The following is a 16749-nucleotide window of genomic DNA, read 5'->3' as shown; positions in this document are numbered from 1 at the left end:
AATGCCTCTTTGATCACTTATCAGACTTTCCTCATCTTCTGTCTTCTGCACTGATCACTATGTGTGTGCTGTATATGCGAGACATTATAGGATCCATTATGGAGTTGAGCTCAAAGTAAACTGCCAATTAGTGATTAAGCCTGCAAAGAAAAACACAAAATTGTTGATAAATGCAAGATATGAATCCTATAATTGACATAGTATGGCTACTCAAACACAGGCAATGATTGATTCTGTAAATACTACTGTAACTGGTTGAATAGCAGAAACCGTTTCATCCAGCCATATTTTTATCAGTCTTGGACACAACAAAATGCCATTTCATAGCCGATGATAACATTAGAGTCAAGTAGTCACCACAAAGTCTGTAGAAAAAAGCAACGTTGCAATGCAAAGAAATTTCTCAATATGAAAACGTTCAAAAATATCAACCTTGGCATGTTCACAAAACCATTTCTACTGCCCTGGGATGTTAATCATAGAACCATTTTCTTCAGAACATGAATATCTGAAACAGGTTTAATCTTTCAGCCTGCCAATTTTACTCCAAGCAGAGTGCAACATATCAACATATTTGAAAAATATCCCAGGAGAGCATCCCATAAACGATTACAGCTAAACTCATTTATCATGATTACACAATAAGAAATAGGATGGGCAATAATTGAGTTTATTTGCTTAAGAAAGGCCTTGAGAAAGGCGCCAGTCTGGCACCGAAATGCGTTGCTACTATTAAAAACCTTATCTAAAGCTCCAAGGCTCCTCATTTCCCACAGCTTTTCCATGCTTGTGGCAGATGGCCTAGTCTGCTTTGGTGGGGCAAATCAACTGGTCGCACTGAATACCCTATCTGACATCACACTCAACACTACAGTACTCCCATAGCAAACTGGGCTAATTCTTGCCACTGTTTCAATTGTGTTGATGCAGAAATCCATGGAATCGGGGCTCTGTGTTTCTGCCTGAGAAAGAACACAAAGAAACTGTTAGGCATCGGGTACCTGTTGCTGCACAGCAGGAATCTCGAGCCTTGCCTTCGGCGGTCTTCCATTTCTCTCCGGCCGCAGAGGAGCCTGCTCAGCAGACTTGTTGATCCCAGTGCTCTGCTCAGACTAGCATTGTGGGTCTAGTTGCTGCTGCCACCTCTGGTCCAGCTATAGCAACGCATGCTGGTCAGCAGCAAACAACTCCAGGGACTAAGTCCTCCTTTCGGTCCACTGAGCCTGCCCGTGGGACAATCTCTCATTGGAGATCGGAGATCACATGCTCAGGTCCTTCTCCAGCTGGGATTGGACCATCAGGAAGGTCCCAGAAGGATGCTGCTATAAAAGGTTCGCATGGCCGCCCCGCCATGCGCTATTATAGACTTTGATTTTATATTGTTTAGTTGTGTGTGATGATGGATGTATGATACTTGTGACTGACTCATTAAGACTCCCTCCCTTTGATACGCATGAGTTAGGGTTTGGAATTAGAGTTAGCACCTAGCACTAGCACTTCTTAGCGTCGCAGTGTAGTCAGTTCTCCCTCCTGTAGCGCCTGTGGGCATCGGTCAGTACAGGCATCACATACCACTGATACCGCAGTGTCTGCCAAAGCGGCGCTGTGTGCGGTTACGTGCGCTTTCCAGCTCTGTTCTTATGATGGTTAGTGGCAACCGCCAGGGTAGACATTGTACGCGATCTGAGCGGTAGTTGGCACTGAGTTATGACCTGTGATGCTTAACAGGTCACGCTTATATGCCGGCTAGTACGGACTCTGTGAAGTAACTGAGTCTGTTCTTGCATGCACCAGGTCAGAGGTTACCTGCCGGTGTCCGGCTACATCCCGTTTGTCATTGCCTAGCTGCAGTTTTCATCTCTGCACGGTGGACCCCGGGCTGTGAACGCACCATATACCATCTTCATTATTTGGTGCGTTCTGCCAGCCCTTAACAGAAACACTACAGGAAAGAAATGTGCAAATAGGGTCTTATGTAAGGATTATTCCAAATTTACAATCAGTTTGCACTCACCTGATCTTTCTTAATATAAAAGCATATAAACTCCTCTGAGTTGACAGCTGCTGCAGATCCACAGGTCAAGCCGATGACCGAATCATAGTTTTAGAAATGGAAAATTTGTGGACATCATCTGCACTGCTGTATAAATAACGATCCAGGCATGTCGAAGATAAGAAATGGTGTTTTATTCTCAACGTGTTTCAAAGTCAATATGAATTTTTCCTCAGGAGATGCCTGAGAAAGAACACAGACTTGGTATCACTGTACCTCTTCAGCCCAGTGCGGAATATAAGCGCAAACCATGAGTATTAATGACCATAGTAGATAAAGGGAGCTCCCAAATAAAATGGAAAAATTGTCAGCAAGACCAAAAAAATGGAACTTGTAAACCCCAAAAAAGTATAATTTACTTATAAAAAGTATACAATTGATTAAACATGTTAAAAATTAACAAAAAAATTAGTACAAAAAAGTAAATAGAATAGTATAATGATAATAAATATATATAAATATAAAGTAGAACAAGTATCAGAAAGATGATAAGACTAGTGTTGAGCGATACCATCCGATATCGTGAAATATCGGATCGGATTGGATCGGACCGATACCCAAAAAGTATCGGATATCGCCGATTCCGATACCGGAAACCAATGCAAGTCAATGGGACAGAAATATCGGAATTAAAAAAAACCCTTTCTTTCCTTGTAGGTTAATTCTACATGAAGAAAAAAAACTAATAATAATGTAGAATGTATTGGGGGATGTGGAGGAGACATTGAAGGCATAGAGGTTTAGCCCAATCAAATGGAATAGCAGGAATAATTTTTTTTTTTAAAGACGTTCGGAGTTACAAAGATATTGACGATGTTAACCTTTTCTATATTTTGTCAGATATGTATGTTTCACTACTTCCATGCTCTTCACCTTCTTTTTTACTTCTCCCACACTTTCGCCTTCATGATCCTCAGCAGCAGCAGCAGCATCTTTTTCATCAACTTCTTCTTCATCTTATTCATCTTCTTCTTCACCTTCTTCCTATTATTCTTTTTTTTTACATTCTTCATATTCTTCTTATTCAACTATTATCCTTCTTCATATTCTACTTCTTCATCTTTTTCCTATTCTTCTTCTTCATCATATTCTTATTTGTGACAGGCTTTCCTGTAGTTGTTATCTATAAAAGTTTGAAGATTACATCTTCCGTTCTGCCTGTCACAAAAGATTTACAACAGGATTTGTCCGCATTCAGTTTGGCCTGCAGCAGCAGTCATTTTCCAGGGGCACCACGAGGAGGAACGGACTCACCCCCATACACTGCTTAGTCTTCTTCTGCTTATAATTTAGATAATATCTTTTGCTCTGATTTTTAGTCTTATGCTTAATGTTCTTCTGCTTTTTGTTCTTCTGCATCTTGGTCTTCTGCATCTTGGTCTTCTGCTTCTTGGTTTTCTGTCTCTTGTTGTTCTGTATCTTGGTGGTTGTCTTCATGTTCTTTGTCCTCTTGGTCACCTTCTTCAGGGTCATCTTTTTGGTCTTCTTCGGGGTGGTCTTCAGGGTAGTCGTCTTCAAGGTCATCATTTTCGTGGTCATCGTTTTCTTCGGGGTGGTCTTCAGGGTCGTCGTCTTCAGGGTCGTCGTCAGGGAGATCCAGAGTGATAACCAAAAACCATTTCCAAAAGCTTGAACTTGAAATGTAGCAGAAGGTACAAGAAGGCTGAGGAACTGCCGAGAACCAGCTGACGGTACTGGAACCCGGATGGGTAGCAGAAGTAACAAGAGCCAATGGCACTACTGAGGACCAGCTGACGGTGCTGGAACCTGGATACTAAGCAGGAGGTACCTGTGCTAGAAAGCACTACCAAGGACCAGCAGATGTTGCTGGAACTCGGATACCGAAATGGAGGTACCTAAGCCAAAGGCACTGCCGAGAACCAGCTGATGGTACTGGAACCCGGATGGGTAGCAGAAGGTACCCATGAAAAACAAAGTTGTAAGGCCGCGAGCTGGCCGCAGTTACCGAAACCCACAGTCCTACAGGGGGTGCTTGTCCTATTGGCACTATGGAACCAGCCTTTGTTGCTAGATCCCACAGCCCACATAGGAAGCCCATAAACTGCAGGCACCATAGACTCGGCTAACCCGACCACAACACGACAGGACAACGTATTGGTGGCAAAGTGACATTGACACTATCCGGAAACAGCAGGCGTGCTGGAACCAGGCTGGGCAGGAGGGAGTAGCCGTGCCAAAAACACTGCCGTGAACCAGCTGACGGTGCTGGAACCCGGATGGGTAGCAGTAGCTACAAGAGCCAATGGAACTACCGAGGACCAGCTGACGGTGCTGGAACCCGGAGGGGCAGCAGAAGGAACAAGAGCCAATGGCACTACCGAGGACCAGCTGATGGTACAGAAACCCGGTTACTAAGCAGGAGGTACCTGTGCCAGAAAGCACTACCAAGGACTAGCAGACGTTGCTGGAACTCGGATACTGAGAAGGAGGCACCTAAGCCAAAGGCACTGCCGAGAACCAGTTGACGGTACTGGAACCCGGATGGGTAGCAGAAGGTACCCATGAAAAACAAAGGTGCAAGGCCGTGAGCCGGCCGCAGTTACCGAAACCCACAGTCCTACAAGGGGTGCTTGTCCTATTGGCACTATGGAACCAGCCTTTGTTGCCAGATCCCGCAGCCCATAAATTGCAGGCATGATAGACTCGGCTAACCCGACCACAACACGACAGGAAAACGCATTGGTGGCAAAGTGACGTTGACACTACCCGGAAACAGCAGGTGTGCTGGAACCAGGCTGGGCAGGGGGGAGTACCCATGCCAAAGACACTGCTGAGAACCAGCTGACGGTGCTGGAACCCGGAGGGGCAGCAGAAGGAACAAGAGCCAATGGCACTACCGAGGACCAGCTGACGGTGCTGGAACCTGGTTACTAAGCAGGAGGTACCTGTGCTAGAAAGCACTACCAAGGACCAGCAGACATTGCTGGAACTTGGATACCGAGATGGAGGCACCTAAGCCAAAGGCACTGCTGAGAACCAACTGACGGTACTGGAACCCAGATGGGTAGCAGAAGGTACCCATGAAAAACAAAGCTGCAAGGCCGTGAGCCGGCCGCAGTTACCGAAACCCACAGTCCTACAGGGGGTGCTTGTCCTATTGGCACTACGGAACCAGCCTTTATTGCCAGATCCCGCAGTCCAGATAGGAAGCCCATAAAAGTTGCAAGTAGTGCTAGTAGTGGGAATGTGGACAGAGCAGGAGACATTGCCGGACACACATCAGGTGATCAGCTGACGTTACTGAACCCCAGTAACGCAGGAACAAGTGCTGATTGCGCAGACGGCACTTCTGAGCAGCAACTGGCGGTGTTGGAGGCCAGGGTAAATACTAGAGACAGAGTGGAGCCAGAGGCCTAATTGGAGCAAGTTTGATATCAGTAGTAGTGTGAATGTGGAGGCAGCAGTAGACTTTGCCGGACACACAGCAGGGGAGCAGCTGGCGTTACTGAACCCCACTAACACTGGAGGATGTGTTTTTCTCTGTGCAGACGGCACTTCTGAGCAGCAACTGGCGGTGTTGGAGGCCAGGGTAAATACTAGAGACAGAGTGGAGCCAGAGGCCTAATTGGAGCAAGTTTGATATCAGTATTAGTGTGAATGTGGAGGCAGCAGTAGACTTTGCCGGACACACAGCAGGGGAGCAGCTGGCATTACAGAACCCCACTAACACTGGAGGATGTGTTTTTCTCTGTGCAGACTGCACTTCTGAGCAGCAACTGGTGATGTTGGAGCCCAGGGTCAATCATGGAGTAGGCTGAGGCCTACGTGGAGCAAGTTTAATATCTGATGTAATTTGAATGTGGAGGGAGCAGGAGACATTGCCGGACACACAGCAGGGGAGTAGCTGGTGTTACTGAACCCCACTAACACAGGAGCATGTGTTTTTCTCTGTGCAGACGGCATATCTGAGCAGCAACTGGTGGTGTTGGGGCCCAGGTTCAATCAGGGTTTAGGCTGATGCCTAATTGGAGCAAGGTTTATATCTGATGTAGTTTGAATGTGGAGGCAGCAGGATACTTTGCCGGACAGACAGCAAGGGAGCAGCTGGCGTTACTGAACCCCACTAACACAGGAGCTAGTGTTTTTTTCTGTGCAGACTGCACTTCTGATCAACAACTGGCGGTGTTGGAGCCCAGGGTCAATCAAGGAGTAGGCAGAGGCCTAATTGGATCAAGTTTAATATCTGATGCGGGGTGAATATGGAGGGAGCAGGAGACATTACCGGACACACAGCAGGGGAGCAGCTGATGTTACTGAACCCCACTAACGCAGGAGCTAGTGTTTTTCTCTGTGAAGACAGCACTTATGAGCAACAACTGGCCTTGTTGGAGCCCAGGATCAATCATGGTGTAGGCTGAGGCCTACTTGGAGCAAGTTTAATATCTGATGCGGGGTGAGTGTGGAGGAAGCAGGAGATATTGCCGTACACACAGCAGGGGAGCAGCTGGCATTACTGAACCCCACTAACACAGGAGCTAGTGTTTTTCTCTGTGCAGACGGCACTTATGAGCAACAACTGGCCTTGTTGGAGCCCAGGATCAATCATGGTGTAGGCTGAGGCCTACTTGGAGCAAGTTTGATATCTGATGTAGTTTGAATGTGGAGGGAGCAGGAGACATTGCCGGACACACAGCAGGGGAGCAGCTGGCGTTACTGAACCCCACTAACAAAGGAGCTAGTGTTTTTTTCTGTGCAGACGGCACTTCTGAGCAACAACTGGCAGTGTTGGAGCCCAGAATCAATCATGGTGTAGGCTGAGGCCTACTTGGAGCAAGTTTAATATCTGATGCGGGGTAAATGTGGAGGGAGCAGGAGATATTGCCGTACACACAGCAGGGGAGCAGCTGGCATTACTGAACCCCACTAACACAGGAGCTAGTGTTTTTCTCTGTGCAGACGGCACTTCTGAGCAACAACTGGCAGTGTTGGAGCCCAGGGATTACAGTTCAGGTGGTAGAAACATGAACTCAACAGGAGACCTGGATACTGTTGCCAACCAACTATTTATTCTGGAAGAGGATTGGCAAATTCCGGCGAGATCCAGGCCTTGTTCATTTTCAGAAAAGTAAGCCGTCAACATTATCGGAGGATAGTCGCGTGCGACGGTCTGTTAGTACACCACCTGCGGCACTAAAGACGCGTTCCGATAATACACTAGCAGCAGGGCAAGCCAGCACCTCCAATGCATACTGGCTAAGCTCTGGCCATGTATCCAGCTTAGAGACCCAAAACTTGAAGGGGGGAAGAGCCGTCTGGGAGTACACTGACAGAGCAAGACATGTAGTCTGTCACCATCTGACGGAAACGTTGCCTCCTGCTGACTGGAGCCGCCTGTGATGGTGTAGACATTTGTGGCGGGCACACAAAACTTTGCCACATTTGGGCCATACTGGTCTTACCTTGTGCTGAGGCGCTGCCTCTGCTCCCTCTTTGTGCAGAGCTTCCTCCACTGCCTCGACGCACAGAGCTGCTTTGTAAAGCACTAGCAGCACTGCTCTCGGGTGGAATGGAGAACATGATGGAATGCACCAGTGTGTCTTGGTACTCCCGCATTTTACGCTCCCGGTTCAACGGTGTTATGAGGCTTTGTAAGTTGTCCCGGTAGCGAGGATCTAGGAGGGTGTACACCCAATAATCAACCGTGTTGAGAATGTTGGCGATGCTGTGGTTGTTTCTCAGGCACTGCAGCATGAAATCAACCATGTGCTGCAGACTCCCAACTGCCCAAGAAACACTATCCCCTTGCTTTTGGCGTCATCTCTGCCTGCTCTGCATCACCCCACCCTCGGTGTGCATACTGACTACTAGAGCATTATGTATCTCCCTCCTCTGGAGAGATGTCTTCCTCCTCCATTGACTCCTCCTCATCCTCTGCCCCTGCCTAGGCTTTTGTGAGGAACCACGTTGCGCAGACTGTCCAGAAGCAGATGGCATTTGTGACTCCTCATCCTCCACCTCTTCCAAAACCTCCTCCCTTAGTGCTTGCAGTTTTTTTTTTGAAGCAGGCAGATAAGGGGGACAGTCATGCTGACTAGTGCATCATCTGCACTCGCCATCTACGTGGAATCAACTAAGGCACCCAAAACGTGGCAGATGTCCTTCATAGAGGCCCACTCAGTGGTGCTGAAGTGTGACCGGCGCACAGTGCGTCTTTTTTGCGCCTGATGCAGCTGGTACTCCATTACTGCTGCCTGCTGCTCACACAACCGCTCTAACATATGTAACGTTGAATTCCACCTGGTGGGTAGGTCACATATGATGCGATGTTCCGGAAGGCGGAATCGGCGCTGCAGAGATGCAATGCGCGATCTTGCCATGCTGGAACGCCTCAAATGAGCGCACTCTATGCGGAACTTGTGCAGCAGTGCATCAAGATCAGGATAGTCCCTCAGAAAGCTCTGCACGACCAAGTTGAGCACATGTGCCAGACATGGGATGTGAGTGAGGTTGCCTAGGCCCAGAGCCGCCACCAGATTTCGGCCATTGTCACACACTACCAAGCCTGGCTGGAGATTCGCTGGCACAAACCACACGTCGCGCTCCTGCTTGATGGCATTCCAGAGCTCCTGCGCTGTGTGGCTTCGATTCCCCAAAGAAATTAATTTCAGTATGGCCTGTTGACGGTTGGCCACGGCTGTGCTCATATCGGTCGTAATAGGCTCCTACAGCGCTGATTCTGAGGAAGTGGAGTATGAGGAGGAGTCAATGTGTACAGACTGGATTCCTGCAATCTTTGGAGTTGGCAGAACACGTACAGCGCCACTCTCAAAATCTGTACCCGGCTCCACAACATTGACCCAATGGGCAGTGAGGGAAAGATATCGTTCCTGTCCATGGTTACTGGTCCATGCATCGGTGGTCAAGTGGACCTTGCTAATGACAGCGTTTAGTAGCGCATTTTTAATTTTTCCCTCCACATGCTTTTGCAGGGCAGGGATGGCTTGCCTGCTGAAATAAAAGCATCTGGGCACGGTCCATTGTGGGACTGCCAATGCCATGAAGGTACGGAAGGTGTCAGTCTCCACCAGCCTGAATTAGAGCATTTCAAGGGCCAGTAGTTTTGCAGTGCCAGCATTCAGAGCCTGTGCTCAGGGGTGGTTTGCCGAGTATGGCCGCCTTTTCTCTCATGCCTGTGCTACCGATGGCTGTAGAATGGCCTGGGAGTGTGAGGATGACAGGGAACGTGGTGCTGTGTGTGGAATGTCACTGGGTCTCTGGACAACAGTGCCAGAGGTTCTTCCATGGCGATCCTGTGAGGAAGCCGAACCAGCTGTGTGTGAGCTGGAGGAAGAGGCTACAACACGAGCTGAAGAGGTGGTACGTGGTGCTGTAGGTTGGACTAGGTCTGCAGTGTGTCTTTGTAACTCCACCTCGTGCTTGGTCTGCACATTTTTCCACATATTTGTGGTATTCAGGTTGCTGACACTTTTCCCTATTTTGACTTTATGATTACACAGCTTGCATTTGACAAAGCAAATGTCATCTGCAACTGTGTCAAAAAAGGACCACGCACTGCAAGTCCTGGGAGCGCCCGTTTTGGGTTTTGGAAGAGGAATGCTCCTAACGGGTGCCGAAGTGGAGGCTACAGGCAACCAAGTCTGCCCCCTCCCTCTCCCTCCTGTTTTGTCCGTTCGGGGAATCTCTTCCTCAGAGCTGCTCCCACCACCTTCCTGTTCCTTACACCATGATGGGTCAAGGACCTCATCATCTACACTCCCCTCTTCAAACACCTGCTTCTCCTGGGTAGTCTTGCCAGCACCGTATGCACCAGAAAGTGGCACCTGAGTCTCATCATCTGATGCGTACTGAGGTGTGCTGACCATAGGCACTGGCCCACCCGCCTCTTCAGATTCAGAGAGACAAAGCAGTAGCGCATCACTGCATACTCCCTCTTCTTCGCATTCTAGAATGCTGCCTGGCTGGCCCCCTCTTTCCAAGCCAACAGATTCAGAGAACAGAAGTAGAGAATGAGATGGCTACTGTCCAGGGCTCTCTGACTGCCTGGGCAATTTGGCAGGTGGTGAAGAGACAGATGGTTGCTCTTCAGTGCTCTGGCCCTGAGAGGATGTGGAAGTAATTGAAGTCGATGCATTAGCTGCCATCCATCTGTCAACGGCTTTAATTTGTCCCGCAACAGTGGGGTACGGCGAGGTCCTACAAAGCTGCGCATAAAGGACTGTTGCCTGATAAAATTGGGGATGCTGAGTCACTGGTGCCTGCGGCAGGAACAGAATCCCCACGTCCTCTCCCTGCTGAAACTCCACGCCCATGGCCACGTACCTTACTCCCTGCCTTCTTCATCTTGGTAGACTGATAAAGATAGGCATAAAAGTACAAAGGGGGGGCTTAGTGTCCTTATTCCTGAACAGCTGCTAACAGGTATAAGAAACACTAATTTTATAAAGTGTGTGGACTACACTTTAATATGAGCTAATGTGGCCTACACAACTGTCAAGTGGAGTGTTTGGTGAGCTTTATTTACGCGTTTTTTTTTTCAAAAAAACAAAAAGGATGTGACCAAAGATGTGAAAGCGATAGTATCACAAACTTTTTGGAGCTATTACAATGCAGGAAGGTAACCTACAATGCAATAGATGAGTCTCCAAAAAATAGGCTAATACTAATCTGGCTGCGGCTGCAGGGCACAAGCCAGCAAAAAGGCTCCTCTATCTACTCCTATATAGTGTTTGCAACCAACCAATGTAGATGAATATGGATGGAAGCACACTAATAGGAGAAAAAAATCTGGAAAAATGAGCTGCAATAAAACAAAAAAAGGACTATCTATGAGGCAGTGACACACACTGAGCGGGCTACAACCAGAGGTGGCTGCAGAACACACTACAATGTGAGCTGCACTCACACACAGAGACCTCACAGACAGCCATGAACAATGCAGAGAACTGGGCACTAGCACTGAAAGGCTCCGCTGTCTGCTCCTATAGTGTTTGCAACCAAAGTAGATGGATATGGATGGATGCACACTAATAGGAGAATTAATGAAAAATGAGCAGCAATAAAACAAAAATATGTAGGAGGCAGTGTCGCCCGCTGAGCGGCCTACAACCAGAGGTGGTGGCAGGACACACTGCAGCGTGAGCTGCACTCACACAGACCTTGCAGACAGCTGTGAACAGCGCTGCAAGGCAAAAGAAAGCTACAGTGATTGATAATGTAGCCTGGGTAAATCACAATATTATTTGGCAAATCGCTATCTCTAACTGTCCCTCAGAGTCTTGAACAGCAGCCTGTCCCTAACTGAATTCACAGCAGAGTGAACCCTAAATGGCGGCGGCGGCTTTTATAGTGCATCATGACATTATTTCAGCAGCCAATCACAGCCATGCCATTAGTTAACATGCCTACATGCCTAACAGGATGTGCCCACAATTCTGAGGATTCCTCATTGATAGTGTTGAGCTTTCCGATACCGCAAGTATCAGGTATCGGCCGATATTAGCTGTGTCGGAATTCCGATACTGATTTCCGATACTTTTTTCGTATCGGATACCGGAATCGGAAGTTCCCATAAAGCTATCAGCCTGCTCGATTTGATTCATCCAATGGGAATCCTCAGAAGTGTGGGCACATCCTGTTAGGCATGTTAACTATTGGCATGGCTGTGATTGGCTGCTGAAATGACGTTATCATGATGCGCGGTCTGTGCGCATTATGATGCGCGGTCTGTGCCGACTACGGGAGGGTCTGTGCCGACTGCCGGTGGTCTGTACGGGCCTCTCAGGGGCCTGTGCCGGCTGCCGGTGGTCTGTACGGGCCTGCCGGGTGCCTGTGCCGGCTAACGGTGGTCTGTGCGGGCCTGCCGGGTGCCTATGCCGGCTGCCGGTGGTCTGTGCGGGCCTGCCGGGTGCCTGTGCCGGCTGCCGGGGTCTGTACGGGCCTGCCGGGGGGCTTGTGCCGGCTGCCGGTGGTCTGTGCAGCCCTGCCGGCGGTCTTGTGTGTGTGCAGGCATCGTCCGATGGGACTACAAGTCCTATCGGGCGATGCCTGCTACACTGACAGTGATTGACACATTAGCCAATGATGGGACAGTAGTAGTCCCATCATCCGGCTAATGTGTTGAATGTAAAAAAAACAAAAAACATACTGCATACATACTACATACATACTACATACATACTACATGTATACATACTACATACATACGACATACATACTACATTCATACAACATACATATATACTATATACATACTACATATATACATACTACATACATTCACTTCACATTCACATTCACCTTCACTTTCTGCTAATTCCCCTAATCCCTACTCCTAGTAAGGAACTGTTCATCTCTTCTTCAATCCTCCCCATCCACCTCACCTCCGCCTCAAAACTGTTCCTTAACATACAATCCTCTGTCTCCAAACACAGACAGCCCCCTCATGCCCTCTCCTGCTCCCACCTGCTAACACTTTCTCTGCTCCTTCTCACTGCTGGTGATATCTCTCCAAATCCTGGTCCTCCTCACCACATTCCCACAGTCATTTCTACCTCCCATCCACGCTCTATCACAACCTTCCGTAACCTCTCCAACCTTATACCCATTCACCCAGCCCCCGCTTCCCCAGTCCCACTAACAGGAGCTCTGTGGAACGCTCACTCTGTCTGCAACAAGCTTTCCTACATCCATGATCTTTTTGTTACTACCAAACTCTCCTTCCTCGCCATCACCGAAACCTGGCTCACCCCTTCTGACACAGCCTCTCCTGCTGCACTTTCGTATGGTGGCTTCCACCTTTCTCACACCCCCCGCCCCAGCAGCAAACATGGTGGAGGAGTTGGTTTTCTCCTGTCAGATACCTGCTCCTTCACCCCAATCCCACTGCCACCCTCTGTTACCCTCCCTTCCTTTGAGGTGCACTCTGTGCGCATCTACTCCCCCTCCAACCTCCAACTGGCTGTCATCTACCGCCCCCCAGGGCCAGCCACCACCTTCTTTGACCACTTCACCACCTGGTTACTTCATTTCCTTTCCGCTGACATCCCTACCATCATCATGGGCGACTTCAACATCCCCATTGACACTTCCCTCTCAGCTGCCACTAAACTTCTATCTCTCACTTCCTCCTTCGGCCTCACTCAATGGTCTTCTACAGCCACCCACAAAGATGGCCACACACTGGACCTCATCTTCACCCGCCTCTGCTCCCTATCTAACCTCTCTAACTCACCTCTTCCTCTCTCTGACCACAACCTGCTCACATTCTCTTCCCTCTTCACTCCATGTCTACAATCCTCACCCCACAAACTTTCACACCCTCGCAGGAATCTTAAACACCTTGACCTACACTCATTCTCTGAATCCCTCCTCCCTCTTACAGATATAAGTTCCTTACACAATGCGGATGACGCTGCCGCTCTATATAACACCACAATAGCTGTAGCTTTGGAATCCGCTGCCCCACTTACACATACCAAAACTCGCAAAATCAACAGACAGCCCTGGCACACCAGCCTGACCAAAGAGCTGAGGCGAGCTTCCAGGGCTGCTGAGCGCAGATGGAAAAGATCCCACTCCAATGAGCACTTCATCGCATTCAAACAGTCCCTCACTACTTTCAAGACCACACTCGCCACAGCTAAACAAACCTACTTCTCATCTCTCATATCCTCCCTGTCTCGCAACCCTAAACAGTTATTCAACACCTTCAATTCTCTCCTCCGCCCCCCAGCACCTCCTCCATCCCCACTCATCTCAGCTGAAGACTTTGCCTCATTTTTCAAGCAGAAAATTGATAACATCAGGGACAGTTTTGGTCAACAACCCCCAGAGCCCTTCCTCCCGACTTCCCAGCCCTCCACCTTCAAAACCAACTTCTCCACCATTACAGAAGATCGACTCTCCACTCTACTCTCAAGATCACATCTCACCACCTGTGCACTCGACCCGATCCCATCCCACTTCATCCCAAACCTCACCACAGTCTTCATCCCAACCCTAACCCATCTCTTCAACCTATCACTAACAACTGGTGTTTTCCCCTCAAGCTTTAAACATGCCTCCATCACACCTATCCTCAAAAAGCCCTCTCTTGACCCATCCTCTGTATCTAGCTATCGCCCTATATCACTTCTCCCATACGCCTCCAAGCTACTGGAACAACACGTCTACCTTGAACTGTCCTCCCATCTCTCTTCTTGCTCCCTCTTCGACCGCTTACAATCTGGCTTCCGGTCACACCACTCCACTGAAACAGCCCTTACTAAGGTCACCAATGACCTCTTAACTGCCAAGAGCAAGCGACACTACTCTGTCCTCCTCCTCCTGGACCTGTCGGCTGCCTTTGACACAGTGGACCATTCCCTATTATTACAGACCCTCTCATCCCTCGGCATCACAGACTTGGCCCTCTCCTGGATCTCATCATACCTAACAGACCGGACATTCAGCGTCTCCCACTCACACACCACCTCCTCACCTCGCCCCCTATCTGTCGGAGTCCCACAAGGTTCAGTCCTTGGGCCCCTGCTGTTCTCTATTTACACCTTTGGCCTGGGACAGCTCATAGAATCTCATGGCTTTCAGTATCATCTTTATGCTGATGACACACAGATCTACATCTCTGGACCAGATATCACCTCCCTACTAACCAGAATCCCTCAATGTCTGTCCACTATTTCATCCTTCTTCTCCACTAGATATCTGAAACTCAACATGGACAAAACAGAATTCATCATCTTTCCCCCATCTCACGCGACCCCCCCTACGAACCTATCAATTACAGTAAATGACTGCCCACTCTCCCCAGTCCCACAAGCTCGCTGCCTCGGAGTAATCCTTGACGCTGATCTCTCCTTCAAACCACATATCCAAACCCTTTCCACTTCATGCCGACTTCAACTCAAAAATATTTCACGCATCCGTTCATTCCTCACCCAAGAATCTGCAAAAACCCTAGTCCATGCCCTCATCATCTCTCGCCTTGACTACTGCAACCTCATGCTCTGTGGCCTCCCCTCAAACACTCTCGCACCCCTCCAATCTATTCTAAACTCTGCTGCCCGACTAATCCACCTGTCCCCCCGCTATTCCCCAGCTTCTCCCCTCTGTCAATCCCTTCACTGGCTCCCAATTGCCCAGAGACTCCATTACAAAACCCTAACCATGACATACAAAGCCATCCACAACTTGTCTCCTCCATACATCTGTGACCTCGTCTCCCGGTACTTTCCTGCACGCAACCTCCGATCCTCACAAGATCTCCTTCTCTACTCCCCTCTTATCTCCTCTTCCCACAATCGCATACAAGATTTCTCTCGCGCATCACCCCTACTCTGGAACTCTCTACCACATCATATCAGACTCTCACCTACCATCGAAACCTTCAAAAAGAGCCTGAAGACCCACCTCTTCCGACAAGCCTATAACCTGCAGTAACCACCGATCGACCAAACCGCTGCACGACCAGCTCTACCCTCGCCTACTGTATTACCACCCATCCCTTGAAGATTGTGAGCCCTCGCGGGCAGGGTCCTCTCTCCTCCTGTACCAGTTATGACTTGTATTGTTTAAGATTATTGTACTTGTTTTTATGTATACCCCTCCTCACATGTAAAGCGCCATGGAATAAATGGCGCTATAACAATAAATAATAATAATAATAATACATGCTACATACATACTACATATATAAAACATTCATGCAACATACATATATACTACATACATACTACATACATACTACATATATACATACTACATACATGCTACATACATACTACATATATAGAACATTCATACAACATACATACATGCTACATATATACAACATACATATATACAACATATTACATACATGCTACATATATACTACATTCATACAACATACATATATACTACATATATACTACATACAACATACGTACATATTACATACATGCTACATATATACTACATTCATACAACATACATATATACTACATACATGCTACATATATACTACTTTCATACAACATACATACTACATATATACATACTACATACATGCTACATACATACTACATATATAAAACATTCATACAACATACATATATACTACATACATACTACATACATACTACATATATACATACTACATACATGCTACATACATACTACATATATAGAACATTCATACAACATACATACATGCTACAAATATAGACAATATACATATTGTGAGAATCATGTGGGAATAGTGGATGAGGGCAGGTATATCTCGCCCAGATTCCTTTCCTATGTGGCCTAGTCTGGTCAGTATCGCACCTGCTTACTAATGGATAATGGGAGGTGGATATAAAAGGATGCCAGGTGGTTGTGTGAGTGTCTCAGCCTGGGAACACAGAGAGCCTGTCTGTGTGAGAGACACACACGTGAGTGGAAGCAGTGCCCACTGCAACTGTGGTTTGGCTGGACGGGAGAAGCCCGCCAGTTGGTAGTTAGGTTGTACTTTGTTTAGTTAGTGCCGGACAGGCAAGGATTTGTTTTATGTTTTATTTCCTTTTGCATTGCTTCCACCTTGAATAAACCTGACCCAGTGTCAGTTATACCCGAATCCAGCTCTGCGCCTGAGTTTCATACTGAACGCACGTGACCTTTGACCCCAGCAAAGGAGATCCCGGAGTGTTTTATCACATTGTGGTGGAGAATGCGGGCATCACGTTGCAAGCATGAGC

Source organism: Dendrobates tinctorius, unplaced genomic scaffold (assembly GCF_039654945.1).
Source record: "Dendrobates tinctorius isolate UK_male_01 unplaced genomic scaffold, ASM3965494v1 ptg000046l, whole genome shotgun sequence".
Lineage (NCBI taxonomy): Eukaryota > Metazoa > Chordata > Amphibia > Anura > Dendrobatidae > Dendrobates > Dendrobates tinctorius.
This window is presented reverse-complemented; position numbering follows the sequence as displayed.